Genomic DNA, 13,081 nt, shown 5'->3' with positions numbered 1-13,081 from the left:
ATAATAATGTTTATAAACAATTATTAACCAAGATTAAATGATACCACTTATCAGTACATTTGATACACTTCTAGGTACACATATAGTTCTTACTACAAATATTGTATTAAAAGCATTGATATGTTGTCATTTGTATATAATAATAAAAATATTAATAATAATAATATTGACTCACTTTTATGCAAATAATCTTGCCCCAGACGGTTGCAAGTAAACGACATATTTAATATGATATACATACTTAAACATACATAAGTACAAATAAACATCCATGACTCTGAAACAAACATCATATATAAATGTATGCACCTACTGGGATTCGAACCCGGGACAGACAGAGTCACAACTGGGCTATATGGGTCGTAAATATAGTTGATCAATATAATTGATGGATTTAATTTACTAATATTTCTTATTAGAGCACCATTTTAAATTGATTGATACATAAAAAATATTCTCTGTTAAATAAGTTTTTTTTTGTCTAATAAAAGTACTCAAACTCAATTAAACTTATACAAGTGTTTGGCTTGTAATAAAATGCATCAATTTTTATATTTATGATTTAACAATAAATTTATTATAAATACTAATTATTTTTTTAAACGGAACCATCTTCAAACCGCACTGGGCCGGATTTATTAATGTGGTACAAATTAAGAAATCAAACGCGTGGGTGAATCGTACGGGATGTTAAACAATACAAAATTAAGACAAAGAAGTGATAATATCTAAGTAAATCTGTACGCAGACGGGACATCATGAGAACAATGGGTGTTTGATTGGTCAACTGAGGTTGTATGTACACTGTTCTATATCTATGATGACTCTGTTTGAAAGAAGGCGTTTGAAAGTTTTATTGTGTAATTAAAAGCGCTTGCAGGTCAACGGGCAATCTTATTTTTTTAGAAGTAAAACGTATCAAGGTTCATTTTACCCAATAAATACAATACAAAAATCAATAATAATTTAGCCATAGTGTAAGAAAAAACGAATATTGTGTATATATACCTACTTAAATAAAACTGTCCGGCTCGAAGGACCATGAAAAGGGATGCACTTAGGGGTAGATATTATAAATATTTTATATTTTATGGTTATAATATTTATTTCGTTAAGGTACTAAAATAATCTATGGCACTTGTTAAATAACTATAATATATAATATATATTGTTATAGACGAATGGTTAAATGGTAACTGGGACCGACCTGATCAATGGTTACACGAATACTGCTTTACTGAAGGCAATACATGGCTATAAATAATTAATTTTATCTACAAAGCAATATTTTTAATATAATGCTAATGTACTTCGAACTCAATTTAAGATGCAACTGCAGAAGAACGCTGATGTTACTTAAAAATACAAGATGTTCAAAACCAATAATACATCGCCACGACAAATAAAGCAAGGTATTAATTTATATGCAACAGCCGATATCAGATCTGGCCAAGATGGCATTAAAGGCAATTATAAAACATAAACATAATTCTCTTTTCATCCTAAAGATGTGTATCACACGGACGTGAGAATATAAAGTGTGTTTAATTACTTGGGTGCTAGTTTTTAAGCCGATTATAGGTAAATATAATCAAGATTTTCTTGTTAATGACCTTAAAGGTGTCTGAGCATTGTGCAGTCAAAATAATCAAATTTGATCTTTTGCGCAAAATGAAACAAAATATATAATCTGGTGGCTTCATTGAAATAACAATTTTAAATATACATATTGTATATTTTGTTAGTAATAACACCAGACCAGCCATTCTGTATTGTAAGAAATCTGCAATGTGGAACTTTGAGAAGTATTTATAGTGAAATAAAAGTGGCTAAGTGCGAGTAGCCATCGCATAAAAAAATTATATACTATCGTACTAGATGTAACGAACAGCCCTTTGTGCAGAACATGCATGGAAGCCGAAGAAACGCCAGAACATGTGCTTATGGAGTGCAGGAGTGTGGCTGAGCAACGGGCACAAATCCTCTGATCTCTAGCATCGCTCCCGGATGCCTGCTCAAATTTAAAAATACTGCTAGACTTTTGGAACGATCTGGGCTGGTTGGAGTAAGAAGACAATGCACGCACAATAGCCCAATCAAGAGGCTAAGTGTGTGTGTAAACAGCACAGCTATACTAACTAAAAAGTTGTAACACTATGTATTTTTTTATACTTTTGTAAATGCAACAAGATAGACTCTCGATTCATAATTTAAAACACACACCGATCGCGATTCCTTAAATTCAAATTCAAATATTTTTATTTAAAATAGGATTTATAATCACTTATTGAACGACAAAAACTACCACCCATTCAAAATAGTGTACCTCAGACCTGAGAAAAACGGACGCAACAGACTTTTTTTATAAATAAAAAATACGAACAACAATGTAATATCGTACAATAAAAAATTATAATTCAAGAGCCTGAGGGTATACGCTCCGTTCCCAGTCTGTGGAATCATTAAGAAAATCATATTAGCATTAGGGGTTAAGTAATGAAATTGCCGATTTGTACTGAAAAATTTAAATTCGTTTGTATTTTATTTTATTTTTATTTTTAATTTTTATTGAACATAACATAATATTCATTAAATGAAAATAATTACCATTATTATCTAAACATTGCTGCCATCTAATAGGGAGGTTATTTATGCCTTTTCGGTAGAACTGTGTTGATGGTGTATGGTGAACCAGTGGGAGGCTCCCTTGCACAGAATGCCAGCTAGATTATGGGTACACACAACGGTGCCTTTTTCTGCCGTGATGCAGTAATGTGTAAACATTACTGTGTTTCGGTCTGAAAGGCGCCGTAGCTAATGAAATAACTTGGAAAATGAGACTTAACATATAACGTATGTCTCAAGGTGACGAGCGCAACTGTAGTGCCGCTCAGAATTTTTGGGCTTTTCAAGAATCCTGTGTGGCACTACAATGTAATGGGCAGGGCGTATCAGCATAAAAGCATAATTATATTATCTACATTTCCCTTCGACTAGCGACTGAAAATCTATCCATTTCAAAAATTAGCACGGTTAAAGCGATATAAAAATTATGGAACTAAACGAAGAACCGTTGACCCTCATCACGGTTCCGTAGATTCGATCCTCTCTAGTTGCCTACCAATGTTGTGTTTGATCTTTGAATTCTTTGATATTATTAATATATTATATAAATCCTGATGATTTTTTCCAGTGAACTCCTAAGCTAATGGACGGATTTAGTGTGTAGTTTAGTCTAACTTGAGAGATGGTTTTTATTTCGATTTGATACCCATGATTATTTTATTTCCAATATTTGTTTTGTTCGGCCATAATATTCTCTATGAGAGAATTTACTGACGCACGGTTTGACAGTTCTGCTGTGAAACAATTTTATTATAAAAATGGGGAGCATATTTTACGAAATAATTCTTGATGGTTTGAAATATTACACGCATTTTATTAGCTTCACTTGTATGTATCTTTGTTTGTAACCGACTCATTTGGGCGCGATTTTCTCCCACTTTAAATGGCCAGATTTCGTTCAAATTTCGTAGATTTATCGAGGACCGATGACAATACATGAATTTGATAAAATTATTACATTTTTCAATTTGCAAAATAAGATTTTTGTTAATTTATATAATTTCTTTATTTATCGTCGATAAGGCAAGAATTGATGTTCCTATTAAATTTCAAGCGTGTTTTTATTAGTTTTTTAAAACTACTTTTATTTTTAAGTACAGAACAACGTCTTTCGGGTCAGCTAGTTATATAATTATAATATGTGTTTTAGTATCTATGTTTTATATTTATCTCTATTTAAATATATATAGGTTTCGTTTGTCCTTCATAAAAAATAAATAAAAGAAAAACAGGAATTCCTTGTTTAATAAAACGAAGACTACAAATACTTTAATAATTATAACCAGCTTTGAATGGGAAGATAGATCGACAAAAAATCGAGAACTCAACAGGACTCGATCCAACACGAAACTTAGTCGAATAATTGATTATTCGATTGAAACAATAAAGTGATTAGTTGAACGGAAAGTAAGACAATGAGTTATTATTCATCGCATAGATTCCTATTGTTGGATGATATCGTTTATCTGACAGCACAGTCCGACGACCCTGTTCGACAGTATCATTTGTTTATTCGATCATCCCGATGGTTCGTGATATGAATCTAGTAATGATGAAACTTAAGATGCCACTACGCGATGATACCCGATATTGATATTTGTTACTGTGTTGATTGTTTTGTGGTGCGTCTGTTGAGAAACTGTTCGGGTATTATTTTTCACTCATGACTTTGATGATATCAATTCATGGCTCTTTGTCATAGTTGAGGTTTAGCGAAAGTTGATTGAATTGTTTTGAAAGGCAGAACTGTATGATCATCTACGGTTTTATTGGGGATGAGTTAAAAACTCAAGAGCAGGAACTAAAAGGGATACATGAAAAGGAGCTTGCTTAGTGGTTGTTTTGACGACTCCATAGGCCCAGGTTCGAATGCCGGTGGATGAAAACACAAATTTAATGCATATATTTGTTTTTGAGTTATGAATATTTGTGTATGTATTTACGTGAACCATAGATTATGTGTATTTTTTAATGAAAAATCTGTCAGTTACTATATTAAAAATGGGAGTGGAAGAGACCAGGCAAGTATATAGGACCTATACATAGGACCTAGCGAAAATGGACTTAATCTCTAGGAGACGAGTATGTTCTTACCTCAGTAATGACAAATATTGTAAGAGGTAATAGAAAAAATATTTTCAAAGTAGTTATTTGAGCTCTGCTGGCACGATAACGGCTTCGTTATATCAAATCGAATCAAAATCACTTTATTCATATACTTAGGTCACGGAAATGACACTTATGAATGTCATTTTTTTTTTCTTATTGAATCTACTGCTACTTCGTAAAGGGTTGAGCTAATAAGAAGATTGCAACTCTTAAATCAAGATTTACATTTTCATCGATTTACGAATCATTTCAATTACAATATAATATTATGTAAAGTGATGCAACAAACATGCGCAAACGTCAAATAGTCAATGCCTTACACGAGTAAGTCAAAAAAGTAAATGTAAATTAATAGAAAACAAAAGTTATTGAGTACAGTAGCTGCATCATCCGCACACACCGTAAATAAATAAAGGTATTCTGTGGGCATAGACTCTCTTATAATTATTAGTAAATGTTTCATCAATTATTACTATAATTGTTTATCATAATATGTATTTATCGCTTTGTAATGTTGTATCAGAAATAAATGATTAAAAAAATATATATCCGTCCTGCTCTTAACACTTAATTTAGTACGACGTTAGTACTTAATACGACGTTACATATATTTTTAATGTAGTAGACTGATTATTTACTATACTATATATATATTGGAATGAAATTTAAGATAGTTTGCTTATAATTCTTGGTACTTAGGTATGAATGTGATTCCTTTGTTGTGGCAGATATCACTTTCCATGGATCAAATGAAGTACCATACTAATATCATAAAAACATAACTTTTTTGCTAATGAAGAACCTAATTAGATACCCACAGTATTCTATGGATATAGATATAGAAGTGTATATAGGTACTTATCTAAGAAAGATAACCATAATATTATGTATTTTTTCCAGAATTTCAAAAACTGCGATGAAACAACCCTTACAATATAAATTGAAACTAAGAATATTTGAACGTTTGCGTGCGACTTAACCGCGCTACGTGACACTATCCGAGTCTGATTTAAATCAATGAGAAACGTGTATTTGTGTTTATAAAGATTGTTTCCATTGAATTAAATATTATTGTGTCCATATTTCATTGAAGCTACTGTTAATAAGCACGTTATATCGTTCATACTAACGGGGCGCTTCTGGCTAGAACCTATAATAGTCAGTTCTATTTTGCGCAGCTGCTTCCATCTCGTGATGATTCCTCGCCAAAATATCATTGCTTGTGGTGGAATCGTGGGACGGGTCGTTACATTCCTTACTACTTTAGCTGGCTCGCTCGATCGTTTGTTGCTAATTTTAAACCTAAATTTTCTTGAAATACTTGAAATGAACACATAGTAAGTACCATGGTATGGATACCACAACGGCGCCTATTTCTGCCGTGAAGCAGTAATGTGTAAGCATTAGTGTGTTTTGGTCTGAAGGGCTCCATAGCTAGTGGAATTACTGGGAAAATGAGATTTAACATCTTTAGTCTCAAGGTGACAAGCGCAATATTTGTTCTGCTCAGAATTATTGGGTATTTCAAGAATTCTGAGCGGCACTATATTGTAATGGGCAGGGCGAATCAATTCCCTTCAGCTGAACGTCATACTCGTCTCGTCCCTTTCTTATTAAAAAAAAATAAAGAAAATATTTAACTTGGCCGGAATTGATGCTCGAGTTTCTATTACTTTTGAACCTTCCCTTATCTAAGTATGACCCATGAATATATTTACTGAACAAACGTCAAAAATTTTATTACATCACCTCAATTTTTGCGTCCACTTAACGCGTGTCGCTCTACGACCGGCCGTGGGGTAGAGGTGACGTTGAATTTCATCTACTGCTTTTAATTCAGACTGGCCGAATGGTCTAAGGCGCCAGAATCAAGCTACGATTCTCGAGAGGGAGTGTGAGTATGAACCCTGTGGGGTTCAAAGGGTGTGCCGAACAAAATATTTTATTGCATTATATTTTTATTTTATGAATGATTAAAAAGATGTCCCGCGCTTGCGAGCTACAAATTTGGTCCCCATGACCCTACCAGCATAGGGGAAGTTTTTAGTCAGTCTCCGCGTATTTTCGACATATTATGGGCCCTGTTTTTAAGAATTTACCTAAACCTACCCAACCTCTCAAAAACTATATGAAATCATAACCGGTTTTAGATGATTCGACAATTTTTGAAGTAATGACGAAAGCTAGTTTTGAGATAGTAGCTCTTATAAGCCTGGCATTTATTGGTTTTAAGGTAGGTATCCTTAATAAATAACAAACTTGCATAAATTTAAATTGTAAACGGGAAAAATATATCAGCCTAAGTCCCACTCAATAATTTGTATGACGTTAAGCGGATTAATGCCGGTCGTAGAGCCATAAATTGAGGAATCTTTATAATTTTTAGACGCCGATTCTTAATGCCATAAATTGTGTATAGTTATGCACCGACTCGGCCGTGTGCTTAAGTAGGCATTATTCCATGAGATAAAGTCGTTAAAACCTCTACGTTGCTTTTGACCAGACACTACTTACTACACATTTGGTGATACAAACAAGTCACGCAATTTTCGCTTTTATTACAATCAAGGTAAATCTAGAACAGCTTGAATCGTTTTACGATTTTGGTACTGTAAACATTGAGTGGGGTTTTGTGTATGTTTAGTATAGGTAGTCATAATCTAAAAGTACCTGAAGTATAAGTTTTATGAGACAATTATTTTGGATTCCCCTGTGTGTGCTGTTTATCAATTTATAATTTTTTTGGATAAAAAGTAGAATATTCGTTCGATATACATACATGTTTATTTATATTGAGCGGATATTATTTATGTATTTGATCTGAATTTTAATTAAAAAATAGAAACGTGTACAAAAGCGATCGCTACTTTCAGTTAAGAATTTTATAATAACTAAGATTATATAATTTAAGGAGAAGCAAGTTACGAAGAACCAGTGGGAGACTCCTTTGCACAGGATGCCGGCTAGATTATGGGTACCACAACGGCGCCGAGAAGCAGTAAACATTACTGTGTTTCGGTGTGAAGGGCACCGTAGCTAGTGAAATTACTGGGAAAATTAGACTTAACATCTTATGTCTCAAGGCGTCGAGCGCAATTGTAGTGCCGCTCAGAAATTTTGGGGTTTTTAAAGAATCCTGAGCGGCATTGCATTGTAATGGGCAGAGCGTGTCAATTACCATACTGACATAACATAACTGAACGTCCTGCTCGTCGCATCCCTTATTTTCATAAAAAAAAGCAAATTGAAAATATAATAATAATAATAATTATGTAATTTATGAAATTAAAATAATAGTTTGAAATTTGGATTTGGAACGCCTTCACGGATACATAATAATTGGTACGTAACCTAACCTATTACTTAATGTGCATTAAAAGTTATACAATAATCTATATTTTTTTTGTTTTTTTGTTTAGTTTACAAAACATAATTGTGACCATTTGACGGATTTCTCTACGCGATCACGTTCGGAACACCGAAATCCGCAAGAGAACGGGATTAACTAACGGCATAGCGAAACCCATAGCCTCTAAAGTGGAAGCGGGCGGGCCATATTTGTCGTAGGTCCGATGGAAGATGGAGTAAAAAGTTGTTGCCAGCAAGATGGACGGACGATTTGATGCGAACGGCTGGGAAGGACTGGATGCGGAAAACTCAGGACTGCACAAAATGGTCTAAAATGGAAGAGACTTTTACTCAGCATTGGGTAGATCAAGGTTGAAGAAGAAAGAAGAATTGTGACTAGAATAATAAATTATTAACTAAGTAATATTTTTATTTCAAATTATGTACATATGACTTAATAATTAATAACGCTATTTATATAAATAATAATAAAATAAAACTTAAGTAATCTAACAAAATTAATTAACTACAAAAAGAAAATATCATTAAGATCGCTATCGGCAGTTAAGGTGCCCATTAAACTGGCAACGTTACCTCTTTGTATAGCCAAACTTATCCTTTGACAGAGGTACGTACCAGATCTTGAGTCACCTGTTAAATCGTTTAGACGCCTGGATAGGTGCCGATGAACCCCAAGGACCCATCGTCTCCACCCCAATGGGAACAAATATGTATCCATCACCGAGTGGTGCATATTTACTCCGCTTTAGGTTTTCGACATATTCCGCCGCTGCACCTCCCGCTCTCGATGTATTTTGAATATGAGAGGGGGCTAGCGTGTCCACACAAGTCGCATCCCACACCAGTGACTTTCCACGACTTCAAGGAATCAACGTCATGCCATCAGGCCTCTTACCATCATCACGTGAAATTCCATTGATCCACGTTGAGGGTAGTAAAGGCCCGACGCAAGACGTCGTTTAAGGCGGCATGGCGTGAGAGACGGCCCGCACTGCGGCGGCAAGATAAGCCATGGTGACCAAGGCTGTCTACATTGCCTCCGCAGCGACACATATGGGGAACTGTTCTAGGGATACACAGGCGTAAACCAACTACGATTGAGAAGCTAGAATTATCAAGAAGTGTCCCTATGTTACTCGAAGGAGTGGCCTGAAGCCAGTACCCTGAATCTCGTTCGCTAACAGCAATAAAACGAGCCTGATCCGAAATATTGTGATTTGATAATAATATCCTTTTTTGAATGATTTTGCACTGAAGAACTGTGAACAGAAGATAAGAATGCTGTTAAGGATATACTACATATTTTTCTGATGCCAATTCCACCAAAACGAATGGGCAGAGAAGCCTGGCACCAAGAAATATCAGACGATGAACGATTTAATATTTTTGATAGTAAATTTCGTAGAGAATCATCCAAACTTGACAAAAGTATCTCATGATTCCAAAGAGGGCAACATCGGAGAACATAGGTTAGCTTGGGGACAAACAGACAAAACCGAATTATATGATAGGCCATGTGGGAATGTATGCATAGTAAGCGGTCTGAATATTGTTCAAATTTTGAATTTTGTTCATTTATATATTCTGAGAAAGACTCTTCCAAAATTGGTGCACCTAAAAGGCGAAGAGATTGCTTTTCTATAATTTTTAAATTTGGGGCAATAATGTTGAATTGTTTAATCATCGCATCTCTTCTATCAAAAGGTACCAAATCTGAGATAAAAAGTTCACACTTTGAAAAATTTAGCTCTAAACCAATTTCATAAAACTTTTTTATCAAAAAACTGAGATCTTTTAGAACTGTATTTGTTTCACCTCCTAAAGTGCCGTCATCTAAGTACCACATATTTAATTTAGAGTTTAGTAAGTTAATTATTGGGTGCATAGCGAGACTGAATATTGCCGGTCCGAGTGGATCGCCCTGTTGACAACCAGTAGAAGACTGGATAACATTGTCCCTATAAAATAATTTTGACTATGAACCATAACATTGCCAATGATAGCTAAATTTTTCTGGAATCGAATTTTGAATTTCTGTTAAAATACTAACTTTAACCATACTAACACATATTATTAACATTTCTTTCAAAACTAATACTTTTCCCGACCTTTGGCGGCATGCCCTGATTCGTCCTCTGCCAAAAAATGACATACCACGCAATTTTTCCGACCTAAGACCAATTAGTATACTTCCGTGTCCTTCAAAAATTATAGAAAAAATTGTGCATAAGCAATTGATGAGCTACTTAGAAACACAAAATATACTACCGGATCATCAATCCGGTTTCAGGAAACAGCGAAGCACCACTACGGCCCTCATTGACGAGTAGATAATATTTTAGTAGCGCAAGAGGAAAAAAAAGTAACAATCTTAATACTTCTTGATTTCTCACGTGCTTTTGATACTTTAAATATAAATCTCCTACTTTCCAAGCTAGCCTACTACGGTTTTAGTGAAAATAGTATTAAGTGGTTTGAAGTTATCTCACTAATAGAACACAGACGGTCTCAGTGATAGATGAGCAGGGTAACACAAATTTTTCAGAACGTACCAATATAACGAGGGGAGTTCCCCAGGGCTCTATTTTAGGGCCCCTTATCTTTATTCTATACATTGCTGACATAATTAAAAACATACTGATATACCACCACCGTTTCGCAGCTTAAAGACTGTTGGAACTTTCCGGAAAAAGGTTAAAAACTTTACTCTTATGTCTGTTTAATTAATGACGTATATGCTCATAAATTGTGTGCATAAGTCTGACTTTATTAGATATATCTATTAATATTACATAATGGGATCGAACTTTTAGTTTATATTGCTGCCAATATTTTTAAAACTGCAATTATTTTAATATTTATGTACCTAATTTCTGAACAGTAGTACCAAATTTCATCTTTTAAAAGTAAATAAGTTAATGGAACCTTTAATAAAACAAAAAATATTTAACAATAGTAGTTACTCAATGGGTCACCAAGGGGCTGCTGAAAAGCAGCGCTGTGTTGGTATTATACCAACGTAGCATGACGCTGAGTCAGCTCCTTTTAATAACAATAACTGCTACACAGTACTTTTAAATTAAGATAATTCCTATAATATTATACATATACTTGTTTTTTTTTGTCATTTGTATTATTTTTATGTTATTAGTTCTTAATTTTTTTTACCTCTGTAAGTTCTTTTTTACTTTTATTATTCTGTGTGGTTTGTGTTTGCTATTAATAAAGTTTTCATTCATTCATTCATTCATTCATTCATAAAATGCTTGATCTACTTACAGAATTGAAGGCATTTTTTTACATCCACTTTCAAAACCACCTCACCTCCATCATTTTTCAAAAAGGAACGGAGCGTGTGTACTGCAGCTTCGCAGCCACCTTTCGAACCAAATCCTAGCTGGAGTGGCTGAAACTTTTCAGCAAGTTTAGTCATAATAGACTCGACTTTCTGGGATAAAGAGCGTGTTGATGTCGGTGGTTGTCTATAATTTTTCTTATTAAAAGTATTTGGGGAAGTAAAATTTATGTTCTGTGGGGCCGTGGTTGTACAATTATTTTTAAGTGTGGATGTTAATGATTTATGTTTGGAATTGGCATGTAGAACCTGAAAGGGAAAGTATAGCAGCTGCTCCCAAGCACATTCTGAGTTTTCATTGATGGCTTTTTTAATTTTAATTGATAAATTCTGTGCTACAACTATCCTCGCACCACGCGGAATACTCTTAATTATTGGAGTATTTAATTTCGATTGTGAAATATTTTGCCAAAATGGTTGTTGTTGCGATTGAGACAGAGAATGTGTTTGTTGAATGTAATGACTTGTTGAAGTTAAGCTGGGAATAGGGGGACTTGACTGGTCGCATTGGGAGAGTACCTTATGTGCCTTACCAATGTGAATATTCGAGCTGGAGAACAATGTGGGCATACTAACAGAGTTGTATTATTTTAATCAGTCGTTCGAATAACATGGAACAGGCCTGCCGACTGCAACATAATATTTTTGCAACGTAAGAAAAAACACAAAATACTTACACACAAAATAACTAACGAAATCAATAATATAAATGTACACATAAAACACTTTTTAGTAATGTCACTATAATAGACAGGCGTCAGGGCCGGCGGACACAGAGCGCCGTCGCACCATCAACCGCGACTGGGCGCCATGGAGACGTTGGTAGGGTGGTTGTGTCCCTTGAAATTATATTTTCAAGACTTTGAACCACACAATAATAGATAATAACACTTGTCCATAAAATCGATAATAAAATTTTTGCTTGTTAAAATGCAATCCGCAAACTCAAGACCGAGACTAAAGCACTTGTATATTTTATGTTTCAAATATCAATCAGGTCTTCTTTTACTTTGTCAAATTATTGGCACAGAATTTAGATATATTTTACCATTTTATAGTAATAAATATAATTTTACAAAAATAAACGAATATGAGCCTTGACGTGTCAAGTGTCAACCTTAACTAAGTTATCTGGTTTTGGCATTTTAATTTATAGTTGTCCGTGTCAAGTCGCGAATAAAGTAGGAATTGGAATAAATATGCAACTGTTCAACTTAATTATAGATAATACGAGTGGAAATATATTATATAAACGAATCAAGTAGGTGTTTATTCGTTTGAAATATTTTTATGTGATAACTTATTTATGCAGTCATAGAATCCAATTGGATTAATTTTTACCCGTCAATGTTACTGAAAAATCATTACAGACGTTAACTGATTATTTTTTTTTATGAAAGAGGAGGACAAACAAGCATACGGGTCACCTCGTGTTAAGTGATCACCACCAGGCCACATTCTTTTCCAACACCAGAGGAATCACAGGAGCATTGCCGGGCCTTTGGAGCCATTTTTACGTGCTTTTTTGAAGGTATCCATGTGTTGGGCCCGGTATCCACCAAAGCGGAGAGGAGAGGAGAGGAGAGGAAGTGTATTTTGATAACCAATCAGTTTTTATATATA

This window comes from Leptidea sinapis, chromosome 35 (assembly GCF_905404315.1).
Source record: "Leptidea sinapis chromosome 35, ilLepSina1.1, whole genome shotgun sequence".
NCBI classification, from domain to species: domain Eukaryota; kingdom Metazoa; phylum Arthropoda; class Insecta; order Lepidoptera; family Pieridae; genus Leptidea; species Leptidea sinapis.
The sequence above is the reverse complement of the archived record's forward strand: the minus strand, read 5'-3'. Positions refer to the sequence as shown.